The 17,870-nt window shown below is 46.4% G+C and overlaps 1 long non-coding RNA gene across 1 annotated transcript; it reads left to right on the top strand.

The window, feature by feature from the left end:
- The first annotated feature begins 6,651 nt into the window (after nucleotides 1-6,651).
- LOC128328906 (uncharacterized) lies at nucleotides 6,652-17,607 on the top strand. The gene is made up of 3 exons (XR_008309442.1): nucleotides 6,652-6,937; nucleotides 7,802-7,916; nucleotides 17,130-17,607. It is a non-coding gene; the product is annotated as an uncharacterized LOC128328906 (long non-coding RNA).
- The last annotated feature ends 263 nt before the right edge of the window (nucleotides 17,608-17,870 follow it).

Below are 17,870 nucleotides of genomic sequence, written 5' to 3'. Positions count from 1 at the left end.
CAGTACAATTTAAATTCTATCGCTGTAGTTGTAGTTACACCAGTTTGTTTATGGATGCACTAGTCATCGGTTCTCTTCCGATCACAATTCAATATGCTGCTTATAACCGACAAACCCTAAACATTAAGGCCCAGCAAACATGTTTACTCTGAGATAAGCAAGTTCCACCATGTTCAGTGGAGTTTATTCCCAGGTAAATGTGCACAGTATTGCAGCCTTCAAGACCGGTCATCTCCGTTCCTCTATCCAAATCTCTAAGATCCACCAGGGGGTGCCCTTTTAATATCTTCTATGCATCAAATTCAACCAGCAAGAGCCTGCAGAGAGGCGTTCTTGGTGGGTGCCCACCACCAATAGTGGAACTCCCTCCCACTGTAGACTCACTAAAGTCCAATACAAGTCTTAGGAACTTTTTGAAGCATTATAAGCACTGCCTGTTTTAGCTAGCCTTTGGGGTTGTCAGGAAAGGATAGGAAATCTTAATGATAAAAGAATAGAGAAACAGAATAAAATCTGTTTACTGTTGTTATCCTGAGCTTTTGGGAAGGCGCGGGTTACATTGCACAAATTAACCAAGTATGCATATATCTGTGCACAAGTTGACTTTGCTTAATGTAAAGGTAAAGTGTGCTCTTGATTAGGTGTCTACCACAGAGCCCCATGGTTGTCTTTGGTAGAATACAGGAGGGGTTTACCATTGCCTCCTCCCGCGCAGTATGAGATGATGCCTTTCAGCTTCTTCCTCTATCGCTGTTGCCCAATATAGAACATATAGGATATATTGCCCGATATAGAGCCAGCATAGTGTAGTGGTTAGAGTGTTGGACTAGGACCAAGAAGACCTGAGTTTGAATCCCCATTCAACCATGAAACTCACTGGGTGACTCTGGGCCAGTCATGTATCTCTCGGCCTAACCTACCTCACAGGGTTGTTGTGAGAATAAAAATAACCATGTACACCGCTTTGAGCTCCTCAGAGGAAAAGCAGGATATAAGTGTAAAAGAAAAATAAATAAATAGGTGATACCATTGGGGATTTCAACTGGCAACCTCTGGCTTGCTAATCAAGTCATTTCCCCGCTGCACCATTGCTGTAGTGGCACTCCTGCTGTGGATCATGTGCGAATTCAAATTCCACCGCTGCTATAAATCCATTGGGTGATCTGCAGCAAGTTGCTGCAAACCCCAGTCTCTGCCTCACTTTCCTGAATCCATAGAATGGGAAGAATAATATTGGCTTTCCTGAAGATGAGAAAAACCACCAACTGAAAAGGGCATTGCATATTATTTTAATAATTTGTGTTTCTTTTTCTTTTTACGTCTGTAGGTTTGTTAGGAAAACTGCTCACTCTGGTTTTCGAAGAAAGATCATCACCCTTTTTATTGACCCTGTTCCTGTGGCTTTTATAAACGCCTAACATGTAGAAACCTAGTAGGTGAAGCTTCATTCACCATTTACTCTCATCCTGGGAAATATTTATTTAACTTCCCCCCCACGCTTCTTCCAAATAACTCAAGGCGGTTTATGTGGTTCCCCCAATTTTATCCTCACAACAACCCTGTAAGATGGGTTAGGCCAAGAGTGTATGAATGGCCTAAAGTCACCCCGCAAGTTTCATGGCTGAGTGGGATTGGAATATGGGTTTTCTGAGTCCCAGTCAATCACTCTGACCACTATACACCTTTTTGTTTTGCACACATCATGGCAGCTAGGCTGAATGCCTCTGAGTATGTGCATTCTCCTCCAGGATAGACTTTCTTTAAAAATCTAGGTCCAGGGGTGCAGCTAGGTAATTTTGAACCCTGGACCTAATGGGCCCCCCTGCAAAATAAGCATCCTCTCTCTATTTGCCCCCCTCCAAAAAAGACTACACAAGCCCTAATGGATTCACCCAGCTTCTTGACCATTCACAGACCAACTAGGACACATCATGTTCACAGTTCAAACACAAAACCAAGTTAGACATATTGTGCATTTGTAAGGAAAATAATTTAAAACCAAAACACATGCCCCTTCCATAAGCGTTCTCATGCAGTCCTTTTGGATCACAAACCACCTAAAGCATAGTGCATTTGTACCAACAAAAATTATTGATGGTTTATTCAGATGTAACAGTTAGTTCCTCTTTCACTAGGTGTGAAGTACTCTATGGATAGAGATAACTCTTTCTGGCAGCTTTACTGCAGTAGGGGGGAAATTCATGTAAGGTCACAGGATTGACCAAATTTCCTTGAAATAAACATACACAGAGTCCTGCCATCTTGGGTGATATGTGTACCCAATTTCAGAACTCTTAGCCATTCTGGAAATGGAAAGGGTTAAGCAAAGCGGGGGGGGGGGCATGTTTCACTTTTTTATGAAGGTAAAGAGCAGAATCCTTCCTATGGGGATGGAATGATGGTCCAAGATGGGGCTTCAGTTCCAGAGGTTTTTGTAATTTTCTGTCATGAAACAAGCCACTTATGACTTTTGAAGATTTTTTAAATTCAAAACATCATTGAAAATCTGACTAATCTGCTTCAAAAGCAATATACAGAGTTCCGATAACCTGACCTACATTTCAGGACTCTAGACCAAGCCATTCCAGAAATATAAAATGGAACCTCTTTTCCCTGGAGAACATCATGGGGCCCTCTAGGAGAGTGGGCACACAGACCTGGGCCCTCAAGTCCATATCTAATGATGCCTCTGACTAGATGTACTTTAGCAGAGCACCTTTTATTTGTGAGAGGCATGCTTAATTGCCTGTCTGAAGGCTGTCCGGGTGTGGAATCTGGTTTCCCACCCTCAGCCTGCCCATCTAGGGTTGCAGTGGCCCCACAGAAACCACACTGCCTACAAGGTTGCCTGGATGGCAAGCACTCACTCAGCTGAGGAGGAGAGACTCAGGCTGGCTAGAACTGCAACATGTATGTGTGTGAAATCCTCCCAAATGCCCCTGCACAATAGTGCCAGCCAGGCCCTCAGGGTGGAACTCCATGCAGTGAAAACATGCACAGGTGCTTGCATTAACAGCACATAGGTACACATGCACTGTGAAGGCCACGCTTGCCTCAGCAGACAAACGTGTGAAATGGCAGCATATGTACCAACAGCAGCAATGACACAGAGGCATGTTTTCCCTCTAGCTTGCATCTTCTAATTTCGGCTAGGGATGTGCATGGAACTGTCTGGAGAGGAGAGCTGGCTTTGTAGTAGCAAGCATGACTTGTCCCCTTAGCTAAGCAGGGTCTGCCCTGGTTGCATATGAAAGGGAGACTAGAAGTGTGAGCACTATGAGATATTCCCCTCAGGGGATGGAGCCGCTCTGGGAAGAGCAGAAGGTTCCAAGTTCCTTCCCTGGCTTCTCCAAGATAGGGCTGAGAGAGACTCCTGCCTGCAACCTTGGAGAAGCCGCTGCCAGTCTGTAAAGACAATACTGAGCTAGATAGACCAATGGTCTGACTCAGTATATGGCAGCTTCCTATGTCTGGCCTGAAGGCGGTGGGGGGGACACCTTTAAGGACAGGGGAGGGTGCACTTACCTCCCCCCCCCACATTTCCTCCACTGGTGCTCCCTTTTAAACCAGACCGGAGGAGCGGCAGCATAAAGTGCACCCTCCCCCATCCTTAAAGGTGTCCCCGCCCCCGCATTTGAACCGGTTTGAATGCGGGGTTCCGAACCTGTTCAGTGTTCCAGGAACAGAACGCCGAAAAGGTTTGTGCACATCCCTATTTTGGGCAACTGGGTGGATCATTTCCCTGCCAGGAATACCTTCACTTGTTCTGTGTCAGGCTGCTGTAGAAGACCAGGACCAAGGCTTTTACAGAAAATATATTTCTGAAGAGAGATCTTCATCTTCTGCAATCTCCTCTGAAAAAGGATTGCAAAAGCAAGACTGAGGATACCCTTTAAAAAGGCAAGGGGTCACTGTTGTTGATTTGGGCCTCCAAGCTGGCAGTGCCCGTTCTTGCAGCAAACATTGGCATTCCCACCTCTTTACCCTTCAAAGGCATATTCTTTCCTCCAAATCCACCCATCTAAAATTCACCTATTACAATATCCAGACAAATCCTTTTCCTAAGGGGTGTGCCAGTGTCTGCTCTAAAAACAGCTTGTCTGGGCAGGACTAGGGGCAGCCTGAAGATGTATTTGTTTCACTATTTCGCCTGGTATTTCCTAAAGTCTCAACACAGGTTACTTGCATTTCCTAAATCCAACCCAACTTCTATGTCCATTAGCAAAACATAAGATTATGAAACAGACAGAAATTCAAAAGAAAAGTTATGTAGTGGTCTGCATGGAAACCATCATAACTGAATTAATGCCCATTGAGTTTCTCTCAGTGCTGTGGGGTGTGTGTGTGTGTGTGTGTGTACATACTGCTTATTTTCAGATGTACTTTCCGGTTTCATTCATTCCCTTTGGCTAAAGTTTTGGTGCATGCCCTGGTCTTGACTACTACAGTTTTCTTCATTCTGGCTTCTAATCTTTATTTTTTTCTAATATTTTAATTAGATTATATATCATAATTAGAAAATATCTTTTATATTTTCTAATCTTTGTCTATAACTCTTTCACTGAAGTAGTTCACCATTCTTAAATTTTCCAGATCACATGAAGTCCCTTTTCCAGCTTCATATGCAGGCTTCCTAACCCCTTCTGTATCCAGCACAAACACACCTTTGGTGTTATTTAAGTAGAATTGCCAACCATCCATGTTTGGCCCAGAATCAGCATCAGATCACTACCGAAAGCAATCCTGGAAATTATAGTGGTTTGATATTATGAAAAATATTGGTGGTGGGAAATCGGCAGCGGTAGCTTCATTAATAATTAACAACCCCACTTATAGGGTGCTCAGTTCCCTCAGATCTCCTTCTCTTTCTCCCCTAATGTCCCATGATGCTCTTTGTATCAGCTGAAGATCTCTTATATCCTTACAAAACTCTGCCCTTTCTCTCTGACGCCCCTTTTTACTAGGAACTCTCTTCCAAATCACCTACATGCAATCACTTTTTCTTTCCTCTCATCTGTGTTCAACACACCTTGTCTGTGAGAATGTTGGTTCTCCTTAGCACCCATCCCCAACTAAAATAAAGCCAAAATACATATAACTGAATTTATTTGACACTAATATCCCCATTATTCCTCTTCCCCATCTCCTTTCTTCATTGACTCCCCCACTATCAAACAGTGTCAGTTGTGAGCTAGGGAACAGGGACCTGCATTTGTTGTTTATGGTACTCCTTACAGTGCTATATAATTATAATAAATTATGTCTTAATTAGCAGTAGTAAATGTATCCACACATACAAGTCATAACTGGATGCTGCATTCATCAACTGATTAACAGGCATCATGTATCACCTGATCCAAAGGGTAAGTCCTAAGCTGCCACCTTTTCCCCCTCACTCTGCTCTTGTGCCTTTTAACAGCAATTTAGCAGGTAAAGCTTCCCCTGCCATAAAGATGGGAAAATCTGAACCTAATTAGCTTCTTGATGTCAGTTTGATAGTAAAGGCACAGAAGTAGGGCTAGTGGGGTGGAGAGCTGGTCACCTGAGTGGGTTCCCACATTATAAAACAAGTGAAGATGAGGGATGTGAAATTCACTCTTCCTGTGAAACAAGAATGCATGCATCTTTATTGTTGTTGTTTTCTGTTGATAGCTAACAAGGGTTATGGTCTAGGGTTGTCAACTAACCAGGAGAAAAAACAGTCTGGCTCCTGTGCCTTTAGTATCAGCTTGATCTGCAGAATCAGCAGCTGCTAATATCTGAAAATAAAACTGCTGTTAAAGGCACAGGAACAAGATGTAGCAGAAAGTTCAAAACCTAATGACCAGGGTCCTGCATAGGGTGGCCAGATATGAAAAAGGACAGGGCTCCTGTACCTTTCAAAGATGCACAGAAGAAGAAATTTCAGCAGGTAAATGCATGGAAAAGAAAAGCTGTACCTGCCTAAATTCCCTCTTCTGTGCATCTTTGAAAGGTACAGGAGTGCTGTTGTTCTCTTTTCCATCTGGCCATCCTTGTCCTCCTGCACAAAAGAGTGAAATGAAGCTGGACTACCACAGAGATCTGTCCCAGAACATTTGCAATATCACCATTTGGTCTAGAAAACTTAAAACAATGTGTTTATTTATTTTACATTTATATCCCACCCTTCCTCCAAGGAACTCAGTGGTATACATGGTTATCTTTATCTATATTGAAGCCCCTCTGAACATGTGTTCTTCTCAATGAGTAACCTTCAGCCTCTCTCCATATATGGGGCTATGAAGAATGTTTTGTGGCTGATTTGAGGGCCATGCAATTAAAAAAAAAAATTACTAGTGAAAAGCCAGTTCGGAGATAGGAGAATGGGTTTGGCACAACTGTGAATGGGTTTTTAAAATCTGCAGCAGCCACCTTGCATTTCTGGACAGATTAAATGGTTGCCATAATTTTCATTCTGGGGGGCTCCTGTGCTTTCAATATCCATGTGACAGGCATAGGTAGAAATTAATGAGGCAACACTTTATGGAGTAGGCTTGAATACTTTCCCTTGTTGACTTTCTGCCTGTCATTAAACTATACAAGGCATAGGGGCCCTACCAGAAAAAGTAGTGACAGCCCGCCTTGACTGAGGCCTACTCACTGAGGTTGGGCAGCACCAGGGATTGAGAGGATGACGGTTACAATCTCTTGTACCTTCTTCCATTCTGGATCCATGAAAGATGGGGGGCAGAATTGCCAATGCAGGAAAAATCTGGCCTGCTCTTCTGCCTGCAAACAGCAATGTCATGTGCAGAAATCAGTCAGTGAAGCTCTTGCTGGAATAAAGATAAGCATTACCATTTGATAGGGTTGGTAGACAAAGGGGCTAACAACAAAGGCACAGCTGTTGAAGCCAGTGGAAAAGCTGGCAGCCCAGGGGTGAAGAAAGAGAGAGAGCTTGAGGAGCAACTACTTGGTATTGGCTTTTGGGGTTTTTTTGTGGGGTGGGGGCAGCAGAGGAAAGCTGCTTGGCTTGTGGGAAGATATAGGTTATTAGGTGTGGCAGGGTTTTGGGTTTTTTTTTTAGTAAAATGAGAGTGGAACTCCTCAAATGCTTATGGGGGGGTTGCCTCCTGGGCAACCCTAAAAGAAGTTTAGAATTCCTAAAAACCTCCTGGGAGTTCCCTGGTGCTTAGGTGGGGCAGCAAACTATTTGCAAACAGGTCCTCTTGGCAGCTTGCAGCAAATTTCTCATTATTCCAAACGGAATATGTACCCCCACCCCCAGTCATCTTAGCTGCTGCCTCCAGGCAGTCTTGAAATTAAAGACTAGCTTATTTGCAGAAGAAATGGTAAATACTAGGTGGGTGTTTGTTTGGGGGGAGCAGAAGGGGTGATAATTGCTTGAAAGTCGGTTTTAACAAAAGCCAGCTAATTCTCATCCTTAGCTATTCACTAGGATATGAATTGCCTGGGGATTTGGGAGATGCAGAAAGGAGCTAGCTGAGGTGGGGGAGCACACACTGTTGATTTTAATGGAGAAGGGTTTTTTATTTTATTTTTTTATTAATGACAGCTGAAACAAGACACCCAGGCCTCTCTGCCCTTTCCAGGAGTAATAATGGGATGCCCTTTTGGCCTCTCAAGGGGGGGTGGGGTTTGCAAGTGCATTTAAATGGAATTATTTGCCCTTTTTAAAGCATACTTTCACACACACCCTTTTTGTTCACACAGTGTCACAACGGAGGAGTTAATGATAAGTCAGGTAAACAGGGGTGTCCCCCAAACCTTCCATCAAATAAAATGTAAACAGTGGTACAATTCTTCTCACTCTCCTTAGGTTGCGATCCACAAAATGTGCCCACCACTGGATACTTCTGTAGAGTTTATTCAGAAGATTTGTTATTCTGCTGAACATGTGCAATGTACAGGAACTCCCTTCCTCCTGCACAGAGGTAAGTGTGGGATTTCCCTTGTTCTCTGACTTTCAGAGAGGAAATGGTCATATTCACTAGGTTGGTGGGAAGGCCCTATCTTATCAGAGGCAGGCTTGGGGTAAAAGTAAAATGTGCTGTCGAGTTGGTGTCGACTCCAGGCGCCCACAGAGCCCTGTGGTTGTCTTTGGTAGAATACAGGAGGGGTTTACCATTGCCTTCTCCCGCGCAGTATGAGATGATGCCTTTCAGTATCTTCCTATATCGCTGCTGCCCGATATAGTCTGGAAACATACCTGCAGGGATTTGAACTGGCAACCTCTGGCTTGCAGGTCAAGTCATTTCCTGCTGTGCCATTAGGGAACGAGGCCTAGGGTAGCCAAATAGAAAAGAAGCAAAGGCTTCTCTCCTGTACCTTTTAACAGATGCACAGAAGAAGGAACGTCAGCAGGTGCAGTTTGTTATGTAGGGGCAAGAAGAGCGGCACTGGCTGAAATTCCCTCTTCTATACATCTGTTAAAGCAGAGCTGCAGAACATTAGCGCTCCTGCCGATATTGGACTCTAGCTCCCATCATTCCTAACTATTGGCCACTGTGGGTGGGGATGATGGGAATTGTCGTTCAACACCAGCAGAAGGGCTGAAGTCGTGCAGTCCTGTATTAAAGGTGCAGGATGCCTGTCCTCTTCCCCCCCCCCATCTGACCACCCTAAGAAGTGTCACCTTAAGTGGTACAACGGGGAAATGCTTGACTAACAAGCAGAAGGTTGCCAGTTCGAATCCTCTCTGCTGTTTCCCAGACTATGGGAAACATTTATACTGGGCAGCAGCAATATAGGAAGATGTTGAAAGGCATAATCTCATACTGTAAGGGAGGAGGCAATGGTAAACCTCTCCTGTATTCTACCATAGAAAACCACAGGGCTCTGTGGACACCAGGAGTCAAAATTGACTTGACGGCACACTTTACCTTTACCTTAAGAAGGCCAATCACGAGGAAAGGCAAAGCATAGGGTTGCCAACTACCTGATATTACTGTCTGTGCACTGGGTATTTTTGCTTCAGGTCTGATGTCTTTGTTCAATCAAGCAAGTATTATTGAACTGGGAAAGGGGATGAAGTGTTTTGTTTTTGTTTTGTACATGCATGCTGATCCATGTGATTCTGCCCCCTGAGCCTGACTCAGCAAAGTCGGCCAAATTCCACCCTGTCTGACCCATCAAACTCCATCCACTAACTCCAGCTCTACCTACTGAGCAGGGATTTTTTTTGAAATCTGATCCATGAGGCTCAACCCCCAGGGAAATTCTTTTGCGAAAGCCCAGATTGAAATGAGAGTAAATACATAGGAAGCTGCCATATACTGGGTCCAGACCATTGGTCCTTCTAGCTCAGTATTGTCTATACAGACTGGCGGCAGCTTCTGCAAGGTTGCAGGCAGGAATCTCTCCCAGCCCTGTCTTGGAGGTGCCAGGGAGGGAAGTTGGAACTTTCTGCATGCAAACATGCAGATGCTCTTTCCAGATCAGTTCCATCCTCTGAGGGGAATATCTTACAGTGCTCACACATATCGTCTCCCATTCATATGCAACCAGGTCAGACCGTGCTTAGCAAAGGGAACAAGTCATGCTTGCTACCACAAAACCAGCTCTCCTGGTCACTGGGGAATGATTTTACTCCTCCAAAAATATTTAAAGTGAACATTGGCTGGTAGGCAACTGTTCTAGCTTTTCTGTTCTAGCTTTTTCTGATGTGCACAAACCACAGTTCAACCAATGGTTTGAGCACAGTTTAGGAGAGGGACTCAGAAGCTTTAAGAAAGAGGAGAGCAAGTCCTCACCTGTTCTCCACTGCCCCATGCAGTTTTCTGCTGGGGCAGTGCACCTCCCAATCATTCCCACGCGGGTGCCATTTGCGTGGTCAGCAACACAATTTTTCTTCTTTCTTAAAGTTCCTGGGTCCCTCTCATTAACTGTGTTTGAACTGCGGGTTGAACCATGGTTCATGTACATTCCTATTTATCTTGATGTATTGCACAGTGTACATCCTTAATGATTGCACGGTGGCTATTATAATTCTCATCTATAAAGAATGCTAAGATAATAATGCTATTGAAAGATAATTTAAAAAGATAAAAAATTATCTTTAGAAGATAATAATGCTATTGAACAGGTTAACTGCTTTTAATATCTTGGTATTGTAATTCACTCTTAATAGGAAAAGGACTCCTCATGCTAAATATGTGTCTGAACTTGCCCAAAGCTGATAGCATCAGATATCCTAAGTTTTTATCCCTGCAGCCGTCAGGGATAGTATTATCTATATATATAATTCTCTAAGGCATACTTGTGGCTAATCCCATTAGTGGCAGCTCTTGCGAGAGTTCACAAGCAGAAGCGCTGTGGTGATTGGGCACTGGAGATTCCATATGCAGATAGGGAGGAGGAGCCTGTGATAGTTAAGGTCAGTTGGCATGCAACTGTTACTGTCAGAAGATGCTCTCTCCTCTGTAGAGGAGAGGGATCTATATGTATAAAAGGATAGTGGTCAGGGGTCTGCAGAGAGAGGGGTTGTGAAGGAGGAAAGAGCCCCTTCAGGAGAAGGAGGCTACCACTGTGTGAATTAGATGAGGAAACAAGTTGAACAAGATCTGTTAACTCAAGAAGAGAGAGAGAGAGAGAGAGAAAGGCAGGGGAAGACACAGGGGAAGAGCAAGTCGAGGAGAGAGAAAGAGAGAAAACGAGGAGAGGGGAAGAGAGAAAGAAGGAAGGGTGAGGGACGGGCCCGAGCCTGTCAGCGGCCTGAGGGGAATGAGCAGCCATGGCAGCACCTATTGGCAGCAAGGAAGGACACAGTCAACCACTGCTGCTGTTTTGGTCTACCAAAGCCATTGGCGGAGGGAGGCAGGCAGGCAAGAGACGGGCCCAGACCTGTCAGTGGCCTGAGGGGAACGAGCGGCCATGGCGGTGGTGGCAGCAAGGAAGGGCCAGGTCAGCTGTTGTTGCTGCTCCTGTGGGGAGGAGCAGGAGTGGGGCTCGGGTGAGGGTGGGGAGCAGGGGCGTAGCTAGGGGAGAGGGGGCCCATGTTCATCCCTCTCTTTGGTGGCCCCCCAGATTAAGGGAGACAATTAAGAAAATAGGGAGGGATGGAGCTGGAGGGCCCTCAGGAACTGGAGGCCCGTGTTCTTTGAACCCTTTCGCTCAATTATAGCTACGCCCCTGGTGGGGAGGTCTCTGGGGATAGGGGGCTGTAGCTTGGCTAATAGGCTCCAGCAACGCTGCAGCTTCAACCAAGAGGGATGAGGGGGATGGCGTAAGGGGATCAAAGAGTGACCAAGAGGGGTGAGGGGGATGGAAGCAACCGAATGGAGGAGGAGGAGCAGGAGTGCGGCTCAGGTGAGGGTGGAGAGATCTCTGAGGAGAGGAGGGCTGTGGCAGGGGGTGAGGGGAGCAATCAAGTACTAGTGCACTGCTGCTCTGCACGGGTTAAGCTAGTTGTGTGTATTCTATTTAGCCCATAGTATCTACTCTTGCTTTTTGTTCTTTATGTTGGTCTATGGCCGTAATAAAATGATTGATTGATCGAGTGAGCCCAGATTGAAATGATAGGGAACTTTTCAAGAGCACACTATTAATTTCAAGAGGATTTATGGAAGATAACTTTCTGCTGGATTGCGATCTTTGGGTCAAATCTGTCTTTTCCCCACTCTACTGCCCCCCACCCCTGCTGCCTCCATGGTGACCAATATCTATGCCCAAGGTGGCCACCTCACATTGACTCATGGCAGGGCCATCTCTAGCAACATTTTCTCTGGCTGCAGGGAAATCCTGAAGACTGGAAATGGTTAATTGAGGGTGAGCTTTTTTTAAAAAAGAGATTCAAAATCAGGCATGTCCGTGACAATCAGAGATGTTTGAGAGTATGTGTTCTCTAATCTAACGTATTAGTCTCTTTGCTCTGTTTCTGCATTGCAAAGCCACAGAAGTTCAAGCGTAAACAATCCCCCTGCCCTCCCTTCCCCAAACTGTGTTCCCAGCTCATATCCCCAGTGGCAGTTTCTTAACAAATTGTGCAACATCCTGGATTCCATAGACCACGGACTCTGGGGGGCTGGGGGAGAGGAGGGGGGTCTAATGGGTTATAGAACAGGCAAAGGATGGCTGGGAGTCAGAATTTCTGGGGTCTACGTCCAGCTCTAGGAAGGAAGCATGGCCCAGCAGATGAGAATGGGAGGGGGCAGTAATAACCCAGTAGGACTCCTGGGTTATTCATAGGGTGCCATCCTTTTTTCAGGCAACATCTCCTGTTTGTAATAGCTGCACTGAAGGCAGAAATCGGATGAGTTCTCTCCAGCATGGAGGTGCAGTTACCATAATTACCTGGATATATTTTTGAAGGGCTTGTCTTTATTTAAGACAAGCCCCTCAAAAATATAGGTTATACCTATATTTACCCAAAAGGAAGAGGTCTCTGACTTTAAGATGACCCCCCTGATTTCTAATATGAAATAACTTGGGGGGGGGACATCTTGGATTCAAGTAAATACGGTACAAGAACCAGTGAACCAGCTGCACCTGCTGAATTTCTGCCTGCCACACAACTGTTTTTGCCAGCACAGCCTTGCCAGAAAAAAAATTATAAAAGGAAGGTGCTCACCTTAATTTCTGGGAGGGGTTGAGCTGAGCAGAATATAGATGTTAGAAGCCACAAGGGCAGGGTTGTAATGTTATGTCTAGAGCCTTGGTTACGACTGGAGGAGGTGTTGGTCTAGGGCAGCTAGATGACTATGCCCAGCTTTGAAAGGGGATTGAGCCTGGTGGGGGTGGGTGAAACAGGACCAGAAGACAGTATGCCTGGGGCTCTGGATGTCCAATGGGGCGAAGCCAAGATGGATGGATTCTATTTCCAACTTAAGAAGAAGTGGGAGGCCAGCTACAGTGGAGATGGGAGTGCTGGCAGACAGCCAGGATTCCTGGGTTCCCTTGGGAGGAGATGAACTCCTCTGGGTTATAGTAGAAGGTTTACAAGCCAGGACTCCAGGGTTCCCTACTCCGCTTCAAAAGGGAAGTGATGCCTAGTAGTGGATTAGAAAAGGGGGAGGGCAAGGGCTGGAGGCTAGAACTCCTGGCATCCAGCCTGTCCTCTCGGAGGGAAGTGGGATCCACTCCGAATTAGGGCCAGTTCTTTTGTAATGAAAGCCAGATCTCCTTGCTCTTACTCTTTCATATCCCCTGCCTCAGTTTGTCCCTGTGTTGACATAGAAAATGATCCCTGTTTCATCTTCTTGGGGGATGAGTCTTGAGTGTTTAGTGGGGTGGTGGAGACAAATCTCACCTAAGCTTCCCACCTCCACCCCAAGTGGCTGCAACTAGGGTCTTTCCTGTTCTCTCTTTCCCTCCAGCATCTCCCCCCAACTCCTCAGCCAGCCAGCCAGTTGCAGGTTGCACTTGCTTGCTTACCCTGAATTATCTCTGTGGGGGGTGGGGGGAAGGGTGCTGTGTATAAATTGTGTTGTGTACGTGTGTGATGATCTCAGCCTGACTGGGGGCTTATCAGGGCCAGACGGAGCTTGCACTTGGGGAAGGGGCCGCCCAGACATTGCTTATTTGCAGAGGATAAAGTGTACTGTACAGGGGCAACGTCACAGACATGAAGAACCTTTTCCTTCCAGTCTCCTCTTCCCCCCCCGCCACCCCCTCCTCATGCATCCATGCCACGCTGGCTTCCAGCCCACCCCCACCTCCAGACAGCCGAGCTTGCTTTAACTCTAAGCCTGCAAGGAAGATCCAGCCCTCCGCCACTCTGGGTGAGAAGGATCCTGCAGAAGTTGGTTGTGAGTGTGTGTGTGTGTGTGTGTGAGAGAGAGAGAGAGAGAGGGGGGGCGGTCTATAGGGGCTGCTTTCTCTATGTAGACAAAATCGTGTCAGTGCTTTTCAGGCATGAATATAAGTTTACTGTGTCAAAAGTCTATTCTAGAAAGCCTTCCTTGAACATTACCAACTGTTTGTAATACAAGAATGATTCTACCTTTAGCGGAGTGCCTCTGAGCATGTGGAGAGTTTCATCTTCCCCCTCCATTGGGAAAAAGTGGATGGGGGTGGGGAAGAGACATGGACATAAAGTCCCTACGAGCACATGCGGAGTACATCCCCACCACCAGAGAGGAAGCATATTTTTAAAATATGCCTGCATAAGGACAGAATGGCTCTCTAACCATATGAAGTGCGGCCTCCACACATATGAATTTGTCCTAAGAAGTACCAGTTCTTAAACAATCTCACATTTTACAGAATGAGGGAAACAACCATGAAAAAAATGAGCACATTTTCCCTTCTGGCTTTACATTGTTCTGTTTTGGAAACTGTCCAGGAGGAAACAATTCTGGCTAGGCCACACTAAAATTTTGGCTGGTTGACCTCTCTAGTCAGCATGCAAAAATTAGTCTTGTTCTTGGTTTAGGAGCACCCGGCGTAAATGGAGTGGGAAAGAGAGAGATGCAGACAGGAGTGACCCTTTAATGAGGCAATGTGGGGCAGCAGATGATTGGGGCACCCCAGGGGGGTGGCAAGATGTCCCCTCAGGAGGAGTGTGCAATCAATCTTGCTGGAGCAGATCTGGCGGGGCAGGGGAATCTGTGTCTTGTGATCCATGTGGGGACTTGTGCCCTCGAAGGGGATTATGGGTAGGTCTGGTGTAGGTCTTCATATCCAGGAACCCTCACCATGTATCATATAAGGACTTATGGGTAGGTCTTTGGTATAGCTATATGGTTTCCACTTAAGAACCAGGGGCATTTTCATGTGGGTAGTCTCATACAACAAATGTTTGCCTATTGGTCATGTGCTGGGTGACATAGGGACAAAGGAAGCTGCCAGTCAGACCATTGGCCCATCTAAGCTCAGTATTGTCTTCACAGACTGTCAGCGTCTTCTCCAAGGCTGCAGGCAGAAATCTCTCAGCCCTATCTTGGAGACGGCAAGGGAGGGAACTTGGAACCTTCTGCTCTTCCCAGAACGGCTCCATTCCCTGAGGGGGAATATCTTACAGTGCTTATACATCTAGTCTCCCATTCATATGCAACCAGGGCAGACCCTGCTTAGCTAAGGGAACAAGTCATGCTTGCTACCACAAGACCAGCTCTCCTCCTGGGATTGAGACATCTTCCTTATCAAGAAGGCACTTCTGTTTCAGGTATATGAAATACCCCTCAACAAACCACAGCATACTGTTGCTGGGAAAATGCACCCCACAGCTAGTAAAGCCATTGTGATATGGAGTTCATCTGGAATGTGGCTGCCCATGTGTCATCAGGAGTACGTAATGGATAGTACCCAATGATACAACTGTGGAGAAGTGGCACAACATTCCTCTTTGCTAAGTGTTAACATTGATACTCACACAAGTCAAAAACTGCTAGTTTCCTGACATGGAGAAATCCCTTTTTAGCTTCTAGAACTCAGTGGTGTATCGGGGGGAAACGGCGCCCAGGGCAAGCTCCCTGAAATGGCGCCCCCCCGCCCCCACATACCTGTGAGGGCGCGGCGGCGCGCCCCAGGCGGCAGATCGCTGGCGGTGGTGGCGGGTAGCGGCGGGTCGCCTGAGTGTGGCGGCGGATCGCTGGCGGGTGGCAGTGGCGGGTCGCCTGTGGCCAGCCGAGTGCGGCGGTGGCTGGTGGCTGGTGTGGCGATGATGCTGTAGCGTGGCCCGAGCGGAGCGGCGGCGGCGGTGGATCGCCCGCCGAGGACGGAGTGCAGGCCGCAGAGCGACGCCGAGCCTGCCTCCTGGGGCGATCCAGGGGGGGAAGCCACTTTTTGGCGCCCCCACATGACCCCCGGGGTGGCGCCCGGGGCACATGCCCCCCCTGCCAGAACTTGCTTCCTAAGAATGAAGGGGCTTCTCACGACTTTACATCGGGGCTCAGCTTCTGTGCTAGCCCCATCTTTGCAGGCTGGGCATTCCTCTTCTAATATGCTGTGGAGCACATATCACCTAGCCTTTAAAAAAGAAGTAAGAGGGTACAACAGAATGGCAACATATGTCTACCTCTAATTCTATTATGTGTTCAGTGGAGATCACATCATTGCCTTTAAATTTAGACTTGCATCCTGCAGAGGCTAGAATTGAGGAAGGATCGGTATGATCACCTGCATAATCACAAAGATTCAGTTCTAAGGGCTGTGATATATTCATCACCATGACCAGTGTGGAAGAATTATCACTCTCCATGAAGGGTAGCAAGCAAGGAGACCTTCAGTTCTGGAGTATTCCTGGAAGATTGGGCTTAAAGTTGTCCTGGTAGCTTAATCAGTAAAGAGCTGGTGCCTGATTTCCAGAACGCCTGGCTCAAGTCCAGTGATGCTTTAGAGGAGATTTTTGAAGGGGCTATAACACAGTGGTGGGGCGTGTGCTTTGACTGCAGAATGTCCCAGCTTCAGTTCAGAAGCTGCCATATACTGAGTCAGACCCTTGGTCCATCTAGCTAAGCTCAGTATTCTCTACACAGCCTAGCAGCGGCTTCTCCAAGGTTGCAGGCAGGAGTCTCTCTCAGCCTTATTTTGGAGGTGCCAGGGAAGGAACTGGGAGCCTTCTGCATGCAAGCATGCAGGTGCTCTTCCCAGAGCGGCCCCATCCCCTGAGGGGAATATCTTACCGTGCTCATATGTAGTCTCCCATTCAAATGCAACCAGGGCAGGCCCTGCTTGGCAAAGGGGAGGATTCATGCTTGCTACCACAAGACAAGAGCCACCTAATGGCACAGCGGGGAAATGACTTGCCTAGCAAGCCAGAGGTTGCTGGTTTGAATCCCCACTGATATGTTTCCCAGACTATATCAGGCAGCAGCGATATAGGAAGATGCTGAAAGGCATCATCTTATACTGCACGGGAGGAGACAATGGTAAACCCCAACTGTATTCTACCAAAGACAACCACAGGGCTCTGTGGGCGCCAGGAGTTGACACTGACTCAACAGCCCACCTTTACCACAAAACCAGCTCTCCAGCTGAAAGGCTCTTAGGTAGTACACCGGGGGTGGGACTTGGACAGCCACTGTCAACTGGGAAAGAAGTAGGTGGACTAATGGTTTGACTCAGTATAAGGCAGCTTCACACAACAATATGAAAGAGTGAGCTAATTTCTGTGTAGATGCCAGAAGGCAGTGACTTGTACTAGATGCAATGGGGAATTCTAGGACCTGCATAGAAACAGCTTGTGCTTTTGCATCTTGTTATTCCAGAACTGTGAAAAAGGCAAGTTTCTAGTCCCTACAGCTGCATCAATGAGCTTGAAAATGCTCAGCCAACATCTGGTGAAATCTCAGAAGGCCGAAGGAGAAGCTGAGCAGGATTTCCAATAGTTAAGGGAAGGGCTACTGTGACTTGCTTGTTCCTGTCTGTGATGAGCAGAAGCAGAATAAATTATGCAAAATAAGCATACATATATGTATATGTGTGTGTGGATGGATAGTTGCATAATGTATGCATATCACAAAATCCAGCTTTTATTGGAACAGGAGAGTACCTTAGTAAAGAATGGTGGTTTGACTATGCGTCAGTTCATTTGTATGATTTATAAAGGTTGCATAATTCAGCTTTCCTTGCTGCATAATTTTGCTTCTCTTAGCATGGAATTTTAATTGTTTTTAACACTGTGGACAGAATCCCATTATTCCTTGTCAATCTGTAAATGTGTAAATAAACCAGTTCTCACAGGGATATTATAGGTTTCCAGTATTCTCAACCAAGCTAAATCTGTGCCAAGGCAAGTCTTTGATTCCTCCCGCCCCCTGGATTTCAAATCCAAAGTCAGAAATATATGAAGTACTGTCATAAAAGTAATTGGCATGAGCATGCACCTTGAGCATGCACCAAGTGCATTTCATTCCTCACAGATTAACTACAGCCATATCACATACACCTAGGACTGATGGCAATGAGGCAAGGATTCCAGTTGCAAAAGCCTGAGTCCCAGAAGCCTT

This window comes from Hemicordylus capensis, chromosome 6, assembly GCF_027244095.1.
Source record: "Hemicordylus capensis ecotype Gifberg chromosome 6, rHemCap1.1.pri, whole genome shotgun sequence".
Taxonomy (NCBI): Eukaryota; Metazoa; Chordata; class Lepidosauria; order Squamata; family Cordylidae; genus Hemicordylus; species Hemicordylus capensis.
The sequence above is the reverse complement of the archived record's forward strand: the minus strand, read 5'-3'. Positions and strand labels throughout refer to the sequence as shown.